We start from the raw sequence: 13,049 nt of genomic DNA, 5'->3' as shown, positions 1-13,049 counted from the left end.
GACTTGTCCATGCTGCATTCCCAGGTCACCGTCTCACTATTGAAGGTCAATTCTTAGTACAAGCAACTGTCTCCAAGGTCACACTTGCCATTTTAGGCAGAAGTCAGTTCTCTTGACTCCTAATCTTTAGCTGCCAACCAGTTCAAAAAGGGATGCACAGTTTCTTGAAGGACAGTTAATTTCTTCAGACTTAATACAAAATCCTAGGCAGGAAAATTACCTATGCTGCTGTAACTTAAGTTGCTGCAGGAAGTTTCCACAATTTCCCTCAAGCTCCATGCCATAAACCTTTGTCTAAGTTATCTTTGAGTATTTCTCTCATAAGAAACACCCAGTACATTCTGACATTTCCAATCACAAGTCCTACACCTTTTATTGCCTTCTCTTTCTTGTTACCTGGTCAATACACCAGGTAATTTTCCTGAAGGCTTTGCAAATGGATGGCAAACTGCAGGAGACTGTGCGTTATTTCCTGTTGAGGTTTTCTACTGCACTGGACGTTATTACTGAAATTATAATTTCAATGAATTGGATAGAAAACAATCACTGTTGTAAAATACAGCCTTGATAAGCTTTGTGATGAATCAGCTTTAACAGTAAGTATGTTATAAAGGAGTATGTTACAGTTTCTTTCTCAGTGAAAGTATGTTGAATAAAGAAAAATCTTAAGCACAACTTTTACATTCTATCCTAACTCCCTCCCTTCTAAAAAAGTCCACAGGCCTATCCAAGTAAGTTCTTGCTCTCTATGGCATAACTCTTTTGAATTAAATCTCTTATTGAAAAATTCCATTTAAAACTTCTTCTGCTCGGAAAAACATTAAAAAAAATTTTTGCTTTAGTGAAAACCACTGGGGGTTTTTCTCTATGAGACTAAAGCAGTGAGTTGCAGAACTCCTCCAACTGATACCAGTTATTTGAATTTCTGATGCTAGCCATCAGAAAATCTTATGCAAAATTTCTGAATGATGCCTCAAACTCTTTTCTGGTGGCAACTACTTTTAGAAGGAAGCAGCACAGAGATATACCATTCATGAACCAGAATTTTTGAAAGAAACTCAGTTGCATGAATGCATTTTTCTTTTCTAATCATTATATGGCTTACATTTCAAGCAATGGAATCTCCAGTGCACAAACTGAAAAGGTGAAAATAAACATTGATAAATGTTTACTATCAATTGCATCTGCACAGGTAAGTCTGAACAACTGGCAGCCATCAATCTGCCCAATGAATAGGAATTTATGTGGGTAAGTTTTTTAGTGTTTCAGTAACCTGGATGTATTATTCAGTTCATAAGAAATATTTTCTTTTGTTGTGCACTGGACTAATAACCCAACACGGTATCTCTGTCTATAGCATCAGGCATTTGTTCAAGTGGCTTTGTACCTGTTCAGCAATTTATTTAGCAGCCTTCTCCAAATAAAAAAGCAAGTAGCTGTAAAATTTGCAGAGAATCAAGGACCCGTAGCATGACAAACCCAGACTAGAATATTTAAGTCAAGTGGTGACGGCAATTTGTAAAGATGGAATCAAAATTTATTCAAAGGTACAAACACACAGTAATTACAAACCAGAAGCTACTCGAAGTGTTCATGAATGCAATGTTTAGAATTTTTGCCCAGTTTGCAACTTGGTCTGCACAACTCGTGGAAGAAAAAGGTGCCTGGAAAATCCTAGTACAAGATTAAATGTGTTTCTCAAAACACCTCCTCCCACAATGACCTAATTTTTTTCTTTTCTTTCTTATAACTGCAGATGCAGGGGCTTGACAGATAAACTAGTTCTTGTTCAAGTGAGGATGTCTCTACTTTCTTCTTCAACTAATGTAAAAAATATTCCTTGGTCCATCAGGAAAAAGTGCATAGCAATTTTTTTTAAATGTCAAAAACTTCTGCAAATGGGAAAGCCATTTTCCAACTGGATTACTATGTATTTTGGTTAAGACTATTCATTTTATATGACCTTTTCTCTGCAATTTTTCTGAAAAAGAATAAAAGTGAAGATTCAGATGTGTCTATTGGACAATAAATTTTCATTTGTATATTCACATGCCCAAAAATTAATTGCACTTAATGAAATTACAGAAGCTTATAAGTATCAAAGTTGAAAGCCTCAGTCATATAAAAAAATTGCAATTGCTCTAACATTCTGAAACTAATTTACGGAGTATTTCCACCATTACCTGCCTGTCTCTACCAAGCCCAAGGCAGGTTCACTCCTTATCTTGGACTTTGAATGCCAAACTCAACCCTGTATTTCACCCATGGAGTCCTATTAAATAAACAGGAGTTGCATAGATATTTATGAGTCCAGAGCATGGACTCACTTCCATGGAAAGTGCACATCCCCCGAGATTGTCATTCTCTCCTTGAGTATAATTTTCTTTGCTTTAAATCATCAAATAATAACAGAAAAAAAAATTACTAATTCTCTAAGGAAGTCAGGACAGCACAGGAAGTTGCTCGTACAGCAACTTCTACATTTTTTATGTTTATATCATACAAATGCATGCCCATGTATGCACATATATAGAAGAAAATCAGGGGTCATGACAAGATAAAATTTATAATTTAGAGGCATTGTGTGTGTCACACATTCCACTTAAGACTTAACAATGTCTCTGTATCCTTCTTATGACCACTTTCACTAAAGACACAAAAAGACTTGCTGTGAGCATGGTTCATAAACAGCTTTCAAGCAGTAACTGGCATAGCAGTAAATCTACATAAGGTTCAACAAATAAATCTTGTGCTCTCTGCTGCCGATATAGAAACATTAATCTTGAGAGGAACACAATGCAGTACCTCCTTATCTGTTTAAAGTAGGGCAAATATTTTACTCATGTTAATTGTCCTGACAGAAAAGGATCAACACTGCATTAATCCATTTAACACATGGCTTATTTTTCACCCCTGCACATAATGTAGGCCAAAACATTTGCTGATTCCAAAGTTAAAGCTATTCTGTGTTAATTCTTCATAAAATTTGTACCTTATTCATACACCATTGTTGCTTGAATCTTTACACAGCATGTGGCATATTACTCAAATAATCTGGGGGAATGAAAGTGGAATTTACTTTTTTCATTTTCCATGGCTTCACCACCTGTATAACATGATACTTCATAGTTCGGGTGAAGACTTACATAGCTGCATTATTTTTTTTCTATTTACATTTCTCTGAGCTCTAAAATCTTTAAATATCAAGAAATGCTATCATTAATGTAATTTTATTAATGAAACAGTAACCATTCCCAGTATAACTGAAGTAACATTGGTGGAAAAAAAAATAAATCACATTTTTACCATCTTAAACTAAGTTTCCTGGTTCAAAGAGTACACTAAAGAAGTGCTGTACCAGACCAGCCAACAGCTGACAGTCCAGTATCCTGCCTCTGAGAGTGGCAAATCACAGAAATTGAAGAAAAAGCATAAGAACTGTGTACACATTTCTAAAGCTTCCCTGGTATTGCTTTGCATGTTCTGCACCTCAGGGATAACTTTTGTCCCTTTTGACCTTCTTCGTAGCACTTGTAAATTTATGCTCTCTCAAAACATATACCCCTTTTTCTCCCTTATCATCTGAGCTGACAAGCCCTAATCTATCTAACAGGAGAAGCTCTTTCGCTTTTGCCTTTCTTTGGAGCACTCTGGTTTTACAGTTCTGGTGCCTGACACATTACAGTCCTGAGAGAGGGAGAGTGCTTGACTGCACAGCTGGCCAAGCTGAATTTTGCTGTCAGCAACCTAAATCTAGGCACATATTACACCACTGGCCTTCACTGTATTAACATTTGGGTCAATCTAGCCTGTATATAAGCAATCTTTATGTTCTCAAGCATATATCCTGGGTATATTCCACAGCTCTCTGTGCTGAGAAGTTCAAAGTTGGTTGCCCTCCTCACCACCCCCAACTCAGGTAACTGTACCAGTTGCAGGAAAAAACGCATGTCTTTAGGAGAAACTAGTGGGAAACTGCATTAGCAGTTTCCTCTCTATGGAGCAGTTAGGCTCTGTCTTTAGCTAAAGCATTTCTGAGGATTCAATGAGTACCCTCAATCACAGGAGCAAGCTTTAGTCAAACTGCAGACACATCTGCATTTTGAAAGGTTTTGTGTGTGAATGCTGGTATGTGAGTAGGAAGGGAAGACATGTCTGTGCACACAACAGATGTAAAAAGTGAAAGAAGGCAACTGTCAAGTGATGACAATCACAGCAAGTACCAGAGATGACAATTACGCAAATTATTCATATTCTACAGAGCTGTGGATAACTTGATTCTTGAGTTGCTCACCTCAGTGAACCAAGCTCCTATTTTCATTCATGTTTTGACAAACGCCATCAGAAGCATGCAGTTCTGGTGAATCAGTGTCATATATATCCAGCCTCCATCCCAAGCAACATTCCCCCACTTTCTAACAGAGTCCACTAGCTCAGCCAAGGATGCATTTACCCAGCTGTGCTGTTTTAAATCCAAGCCACACCTATGCTATACTGTGTTGACTGAATTGTAAGCCTTGACATTCACAGAGAGAGGTCAAGGGCATGCAGGTGGCTGCACCCCCTCCTCCAGTCTGCAATTCCAGCCTGAACTCTCCCTTCCTTCCCTTCTGCCTGTTATGAGTTCTTCTCTTACTGGGGTCCTGACATAGGACACTTTTATTTGTTCTTTCTTTTCTATCTTTTCTGCTCCCTCTCCTCACTAAAGCTGCTGAACACAGCAACTCCCTGTGCAGCAGCTGTTTCCATTCAGCCCTGTGGTCCCTATGAAGACGGAATTAGCCTCTCATTAACCCTCTCCCTCCTGCTGTTATGCATCAATGCAGCTATTTAACTAAGTGCAGGAAGCAATTAATACCATCTCTGTTTGCAGTCACCACTTTTGCCTCTTTCAGCTGCAATGCTGAGTATGCAGCAGCACACTCAGCTGCCACAGATATGTAAGCCCCAGAGAACGCAGTCGATAAACAGATATTTTTAAAAAAAGACTTTGTGACAAGGATCAGATATACAACAGCAAGGGTCAAGTTTAAAACATGTTATTGCTGGGGGAAAAAAAAGCAATTTTACAAAGTAACCTTTTTTTTTTTTTTTTTAACTTGCTCACCATAATGGAATACTTTATGATTTTACTTAGCTGAAATGCACCTAACTGCTAAACGTGCCAGAATACTTGGGAATATGTACTGCAAAATAAACTTTTAAAATCTTGTTGAGATAAATCAGCTTTTTAAAATAAGTAATAGTCATAGAAAACTAACATTAATTATGTTGTTTTCTCAAGGACATTTTTACACTGCAATAGGAAGGTGCTTGTTCCTCCTCCTCCCAACCACACTCCCCAGCTGTCTTAGTCCATTTTCAAGTAACAAAGTATTTTGTCTGTTCCAAGAACCTACTCAAGAAGGTACTAATGGCTACCTTTCACATATAGCTACGCCTCAGGCACCTCATCCAAGTCTCAGAAGTTGAATTTGTCATTAGATGGACCCAGACTGCATTTTAAACAAAATATTACTACAAATAGCCAAGCTTGAAACAAGTTGCACAGCACTCAGTGAAGGACAGGCAGCAAAACTATAAGTGGCTACCTGAGCAGAAGCAGCAACCCCTCAGTGCCCGAAAACTGAACCCTCATCAGCCATATACATATATACGTCTTCCTGCTTTCCCCAGACTCCTGTGAACAGTCACAGAATAGTTTTCTGTGTCTGGTACAAGACTTGCTGTCCTAGCAACAGGCTTTTCCCATCACTATTTCATTTATTCTTCCTCTAATCTCACCAGAGGCCCTACCACTTCCATGTTGGAGGAAATCTCACTACAGAACCTGGGGCTCACAGAGTAAATCTTTGGCATCACACAACTGAATTCGTAACATATGCTTAAGTGTTTATTCAATTCCCCTAAGTGAACCTAAGACTGTATTTGGGACTCTTCTAGCCATACAGATGTTGAAATTTCTGAGGGGCTTAAGGCTGGGAACAAACTAAAAGCAAGCTAACAGTTTTTTTCTGAAGCAAAAATCCTTGTCTTGTGATCTCAAGTTATTCTGACACAGTTCAATTTCAGTCACTGAGCGTATCTCTAAGTACTCTGCAAAATACTCTTGTAGTCTCAACTGGGAGGGTAAAATGTTACAGATGCCACCGTTAATTTGCTCTTTCTTGACTCACACAATGGGCTATCTTCCTGCCAATTTGGCTGTGCTAACATTACTGTAAAGCAATCTAATCAGCAGGAATCCAAATGTCCACTATAACAAAGAGGAGAAAATAAAACTGGATTTGACCCAGAAAATGATGGAAAGTAATTTATTTTCCTGTCTTGTTCTAAGATTCCAGAATCAGATAATGTATTTAAAGGTCTGTTCCAATCTAAAAACCCCCATACTGATATACACTATATATTCCAGATTAAAAAGGTGTCAACCTCTCTTAGGACACAGTTTTAAAGAGCTATTACTAAGGTCTGGACTGAGACAGAAAGTTTACAAAAAACATATTCCACAAAACTTCCACAGTGGAGATAAAACAAGTCTCAGTCCTACTGTTCCCTTCCCACTTCAATTAAATTGCATGTATAGTGTGGCTTAGCTGCCTAGGATATACAAATTTTAGTGTAATTTTTCAAGTTCCTAACATACCACATATCTACATCCAATCAAATTTAAGTGTAGTTATTTCTTAAAGGAAGGGAGGTGAGTAGCAGGAAGGGAAGAAATATTTCCTGAGTTTGTGTGCACCAACCATATAGGATTCTCACATTTATCCTCCCAAATAACTCCAGCAGAGTATTTCTGTAAATGTAATTTGTGGTGCTCTATAATCCTGTTACTAAGATTTCCCATTTGCCCAGGCTCAACAGCAGAGAACCAGAGAAATTTATAATCTGCTTCTCTGAGCTCTGATCATGCACAGCTCGTGCACCCTCAAAAACCTCCACTGAAGTCCCATTTATATACATATAACAAGACTGAAACAGTCCCTCCCGCACCAGCAGAACATTACACAATTTCCTCAAGGTGCTGTTGGTCAAAACTGGATTTGTATTAACCTGGTTAAGACTTTTTGCTGAAGTCAGTTCCACTGCCTAGCAAAAGCATGAGACTCGAGAGTAAGTCTACAAGAGTGTGATGTGTGGGGATACCACAGAAGCCCTTATCTCTCTAATTCTTCCCCCTTTTCCAAACTCGGAGGAGAATAAATGCCAGTTTGGGCTGCTGTTAGAAAACAGAGAAGGAATACTTATGTATTGTGACCAGCCAAGTTTTTTTCTGAGTCGCAGTGGTCTGAAGTCTCTGGCAGCAAGCAGAGGTTTGTATCACCTATTTTACAGCCCTCTTGCAGGTACTTCTACCTGAAGCTCAGAGCTACCTATGTAATTCAGTGCTACCCACCAGCCATACTCTGAAATAATCAGTTCTGCCTTCCCTTTCTTTTCACATAATGATGCAGTAACAGCAGCCAACAGCTTCCCTATCAGAGTGTGTACCTAGGGACAAATGCAGTTGTAGGGGTTATGTATGCTTCCTCTGTAGTCACCCCCAACTTTTCCCAAATGTTGTGATGGCAGACTGAGTGGACTTGGTCTGTAAATGGTGCTGTGAATTAGACAACCCTGCTCTGAATTAATATGCTTGAGTTTCCTGAGACTTGAGTTAGCTGCTTTTCTTAAGTAAAGATATTTAGGGCTTTTCTAATTAATAGCAAATGTTCCATCATATTACAAACTCAGAAAACAAGACAGAGATCTGGAAAAGAATTCAAGAACAGTATAAACCAGATGGCTCTAGGCAAGAGCATTACATTTAAACATAAACATCTTTCTGCACAACCCATGCACATTTTTGCAGTGTTACCAACTTTACAGTCCCAGCATTTTATCATATCCCTGAAGTATATACTGCTTGAGATACAAATGGAGCACAGTCAAGGGAAAATCAGGTTTTGTTTTACATCCTTATCTACGTGACTATCAATGGACAGATTTGAACTACCAACAAAAATATGGAAACTGTGAGAATCAACCACTCCATCTGCTCAACCCACTCCTCAGCCACAGGTAGAATATATGCAGATGGGAATGTCCCAACCCTCTGAAATCCCAGCAGGCCTTACACATTGTAGCTTCATTTTTTTAGAGTAGGACAATGGGAATTAGCAAGCTTGTCTTGAAATAGTAATTGAGAAGAGACATTTCATTCACATAAAACCACAAATGCACCAGTGATTTTACATCTCTGAAGCAAAACCACAGAGGGAATGAAAGAAAAGCTTTTATTGTTGTACTGCAATGAATATGAAAAATTATGCTTTTCCCCACTGTAGACATTAAAATTTAGTGACACTGTTTTGGGAAATTGCGTAGTAGGCACTCAAGTCAAGATATTTCAATCTGTCTTCACTGAACAGAGAAACAAGAAAAGCTTCTGCAGCCACTCCTGTAAAAGAAACTAACAAAAAAGACTTTGGAGCTTATAATTCCATACCTTAAAATATTTTATTGCAGCAGCTATAAGGCATAGGAGAAAGTAAACTAAGAAGGAACAAAGATATATACACTACACTGAGCACTAGTGTCCAGAAGTGTATGTAAAAGAGGGCTGAACATTATTCATAGTTAAAAAAGCAGGACCTTGGATGGGATTGAAATATTAGATATAGCTTATTTTAGTTCCAACTTGTACACATTTCATGGAAACCATGCCCTACAGTGATTTCAGAACACCGTTTTCTTTTATAAATTAATCATAGTAATGTGCTCTGCTGTCAAACATCATGGAAACACCAGACCAGCTGACAAACAGAATTCTCACCCTTATTTTCAAAGATGATGAAATTAGTTCTTTACAAAGAACTTATCAATTGATAAAGATACATCTGCCAAACTACATAAGAGGCATGTTTGGAAATGCAACCTGGATTTTAAAAGACTGAAGAAATAAGAGCTAATCCAATGTTATTGAATAACTTATTGTTATTCAAACAAGGAAACAAACCCCAAGACATGAAGGATTAGGAGTGGTATATCTGAAGAATAAGGAGTGGTATAGGCTGATGAATGGTCCAGAATGTGAAATGATTCACCTTGGATGGTTGGTCTTTGGCCCAACCTCTTGCTCACATTAGTCAAGGTTGCTCAGGACTTTTTGCACAGCTGGGTCTTGAGAATCGCTACGGATGGAGTCTGCACAGCAGCTCTGAGTACCCAGTTCTCTTCTTGACTGTTCTCACAGGGAATTTTTTTCCCCATATATTCAGTTAACTCTCATTTCAACTTATGCACATTGTTTATGCACCCTCTCACTGTTTATATCAGCAAGAGTTTGAGTCCCCCACTGTGATAACCACTCCACAGGCACAGAGGGGTTCTATTACATCAACCTGAAGCCATCCTTTCTTCAGACCGAACCAGCCCAGATCCCACAGCCTCTTCTCCCACAGCAAGTGCTCCAGCCCCTGATTGTGTTGGCAGCCCTTCCCCTGCACTCCTTCACCTTTATGGTACTGGCAGGCCCCAAATTGGATGCACAGTCATAATAAGTGTAGAAAATAATGGATGTAGAGTATAAGGCACAATGGATTTAAAAATACAATGGCTTTTATTTGTTAGGTAAACAGCTTCACCACTATTGCCCAGCTGCTAAGAGGTTAAAAACCCCTGAAAGTAATAAAGGTCTTTCCAAGGACCATTACAGAAATGCAATAAGGCTACAGAAGGAAGTGCCTTCATTCCGCCAAAAAACCTAAAACAAGACCCCCTAGTCAAACATCCAAACAAAAAAGTCCTAGATGTGGTAACTACAGAATACATTACACTTAAGTAAAAGCTTGAAGTGTCTTAGGAATACTTAATTTCCAATTTAATTAACTTAGATATGCACAATGTCACAACAGAATAAACCAAAATGGTACTAAGCTGTGCAGAGGCATTACATCGTAAGGCTAATCTTCTCCAGCTTCTTCAATACCTATAAAAGGGAACTAAATTGAACTAATGATATCTGCAAATAAGTGTAAAAAAGGGTGGTGCTGGAAACACTAGTGAAGACTGAGGTACAGTACAAAACATTTACAAAGATGTTTGGAAATTAAAGTGAATTTGGTAGAAGGCCAGATAATACGAGTTAATGTGCAGCAGGGCCCTGAGGGAGACACAGAGGGAAAGTGAAGCAGCAGGAGAAAAAACTGTGTCTTTATGAAAGGGGTCTTATTAGGCAGTCCAGAAGAGGACTTGTCTGCAGCTCAGGTAAGAAGCCACCTGGAATAATTCATTCCATCCTGAGAAATGGAATACCAAGCAGAGAATGGTATGCTGAGGGAAATTCAGAAAAGTACAATGAGAAGCACAAAGCAGATTGCTTTGTGTATCAATCTACCTACCTTCAAATGCTATTTTCATCACAACAGATTTCCACATCTGTGAGGCAGGCGAAGTTGAGAGAAATAATCTGTGTAAGTGGCAAGGAGCATAACCAGCAAATTCCAGGGTATGGCCCCAATGTGGAAGTGCATTTGGGTCACAAGAATTAGGAGAATAAGGAAAGTATGTTATGTTGGGGTTTTTTCTGACTGAATGAAGTTGTTCAGTTTAACAATCTCCCAAGAGACAAGTCTGAGTTTCCATTTTTTAAGGCATGTTGAAGAGTTGGAAAAGGTTCCGAAATACTACACAGTAGTAGTAAACAAAGTTATATATAAGCTACGCTGAACACTTGTCTTAGGACTAGAATAGAGAGAAATCCTGCACTAACTGCAACAGCTGAGCAAATAATCTCTGCACCACTAGAGTTCTGTGAAACCTTTAAACCTGTCCTCTTTTTAGTCCTCTTAACTTCCTGTCTTTATAACATAAAAGCATATCTTAAAACAAAACAAAACACAACAAAAAAAAAGAAAAAGCCCAAGATAAAGCCAAAGTAAAGAATTACTCTTTCCTTAAAAGCCTTAAAAAAATACAACTTACATTTAGCACAAGGAAAACTTAGCAGCACAACTAAATCTATACCAACAGATCTTCACTACTGTATTACTTACTACTTCTTGTGGATAAACCAAGAGGTTCTCTTCAATGCATCTCTAAAGAGGCAAGAATAAAAGAATTGAGCCTGTATTCTTTATAAGAGTCATACTACTCATAAATATGCAACACCACAGGAAAGCACGTAAATTCATAAATTGGATAGCCTAGTACAGTTTTGATTGGCAGTCTTCTAATCCTGCTTTAGGCTGGCATTATTTCTGGCTCACCAGAGAAGACCCTCTGAACACCTGCCCTTCTGATCCTCTCCCCCATCCCACTTAGAGGCAGTGACTGAGTGACCAGAGGGGGGCTTGGCTGCCAGAGGGGGTCAACACAACTCAGTGCTCTACAAGATTGAGAGCCCCAGCATGTTCCCAGGTGAGAGAATCAGTGCCACTGAGAGCACCTTGATCCTCTCCCTTCTTTCAGATACACTCAAAAGCCTAATTTCAATTTAGTATGTGATTACAACAACAAAGAGGACAAAGGAATAAGTGATGAAGCCTAATGACTTTTTTTAAAAATCTACTTCAATTTAAGAACCGAAAAGATGTGATAATCAAGCATGTTAAAATGAACTTTCCAAAACCTAAGTGAGATGTTATGCAACTCAGCAAAACACTAAAAAATACTCTGTGCCAGAGGAGGAAACTTCAACAATCGTCTAAAAATAGCTTTTAAAAAAATGAGGGAGTTCACTTCCAAATAAGTGATTCTGACTTTGCTGCTTTCATGCTGGCTGTAATCCAACTGAGCAACAAAGAGGTTTGTCTTTGCAGGTCTGGCTAATGCACAGTTAATTTCAGAGAGAAGTGAGTTGGAAAATCATCAAATATCAACCTGTTCCACATTCTGTAACCGGCAGAAAAGAAAATTACCTACGAGTTTAGTACACGGGGGTCACGTGCACTGTAGCTTCTCAGAATTCACCCGAAATCAGTTTCATCCCATCCAAAACATTGATTCTATCAAAGTGAAAACTGACTAAACTTCACTCAGCTAAGACAGTATAAGGAAACACCTATTTTCTCAGACCTCATGACCATCCTTTATGAGTCACTATGAAACTCAATGGGTCACAGCTCAAGCTGACTTCCTTGTTATCACCATATCTTCAGTGTGTACCCGCACCTTCACATACTCCCAGAGTTCTACTTCCTACCTGCATTGTGTTTCAAGTCTATCACACACAGCACTGTCTAACTTGTGCCTTCTGTCCATGTCACTCATGACGAATGCATTAATCTCTTTTTGCCTGAAATCAGTCCATCCTGGAGTGGGAAATCTAGCACCTCCTTTTGGCAACACTCATCAGCAAGACAGAAGGACTAACTGCTTGCTTCACAGTGAGATTCTGCCTGAGGCTTTTAGTTTCTTCCTCTCCAGCAGCTTTCTCTATTGTTAAAGACCTGCTTTGTGCTTTTGTCATCTCAACTGTTCCCATAATTCCTCCAGGACACCTAAAACAGCATGGAAAAGTGCTGTAGTCTTCACATCCTAGCCTGCATGACCTCTCAAAACATCTCCGCTGTCTCTATGGTAAATATTTTGACACTGTCTTCATATGCATTTTATTCAGGCATAGAGATTCTACAGAGAAAGGTTCATTTTTGCCTGTTTTTTGAATTACTGAAGCCATTCTCTAGAGGAAAGGAAAAAGTGATCACATGAGCAGGACTGTGATAGATTTCCCTAAAATTAAATGTGAAAACTAATGTAAAATATATGTAAATAATAATGTGTAAATAATAAATACAGTGTACCCAAATTCTAAAAAGCAGAATAAGGACCCAAGTGAGAAATGAGCAAATCTGCTACTGGGTTGTGACCTCCCACTCTTGGCCTCCAGATTATTGCTTATGCTTCCCACAGCATCCTGTCCATACAGAGGTGAAATGTATTCCCTGAGTCACAGACTGGGTGAATAACTGGGCTGGGGGTGCTAATAAAAGACAGTCAGAGAGAGCACGTGAGCAAGCAAGAGTGTCAAGATGTGCACGCCTGCTTCTCCAGGCATGGACCAG

The 13,049-nt window shown here is 38.9% G+C and overlaps 1 protein-coding gene across 5 annotated transcripts in view; it reads right to left on the bottom strand.

Annotated features, from left to right (window-relative positions):
* The window catches only part of MCC (mutated in colorectal cancers), a 202,669-nt gene that overhangs the window by 85,482 nt on the left and 104,138 nt on the right, over window positions 1–13,049 (bottom strand). The gene's annotated exons all lie outside the window — the stretch shown is intronic.

The sequence above is a fragment of the Lepidothrix coronata genome, unplaced genomic scaffold, assembly GCF_001604755.1.
Source record: "Lepidothrix coronata isolate B3197 unplaced genomic scaffold, Lepidothrix_coronata-1.0 Scaffold37, whole genome shotgun sequence".
Taxonomy (NCBI): Eukaryota; Metazoa; Chordata; class Aves; order Passeriformes; family Pipridae; genus Lepidothrix; species Lepidothrix coronata.
The sequence above is the reverse complement of the archived record's forward strand: the minus strand, read 5'-3'. Positions and strand labels throughout refer to the sequence as shown.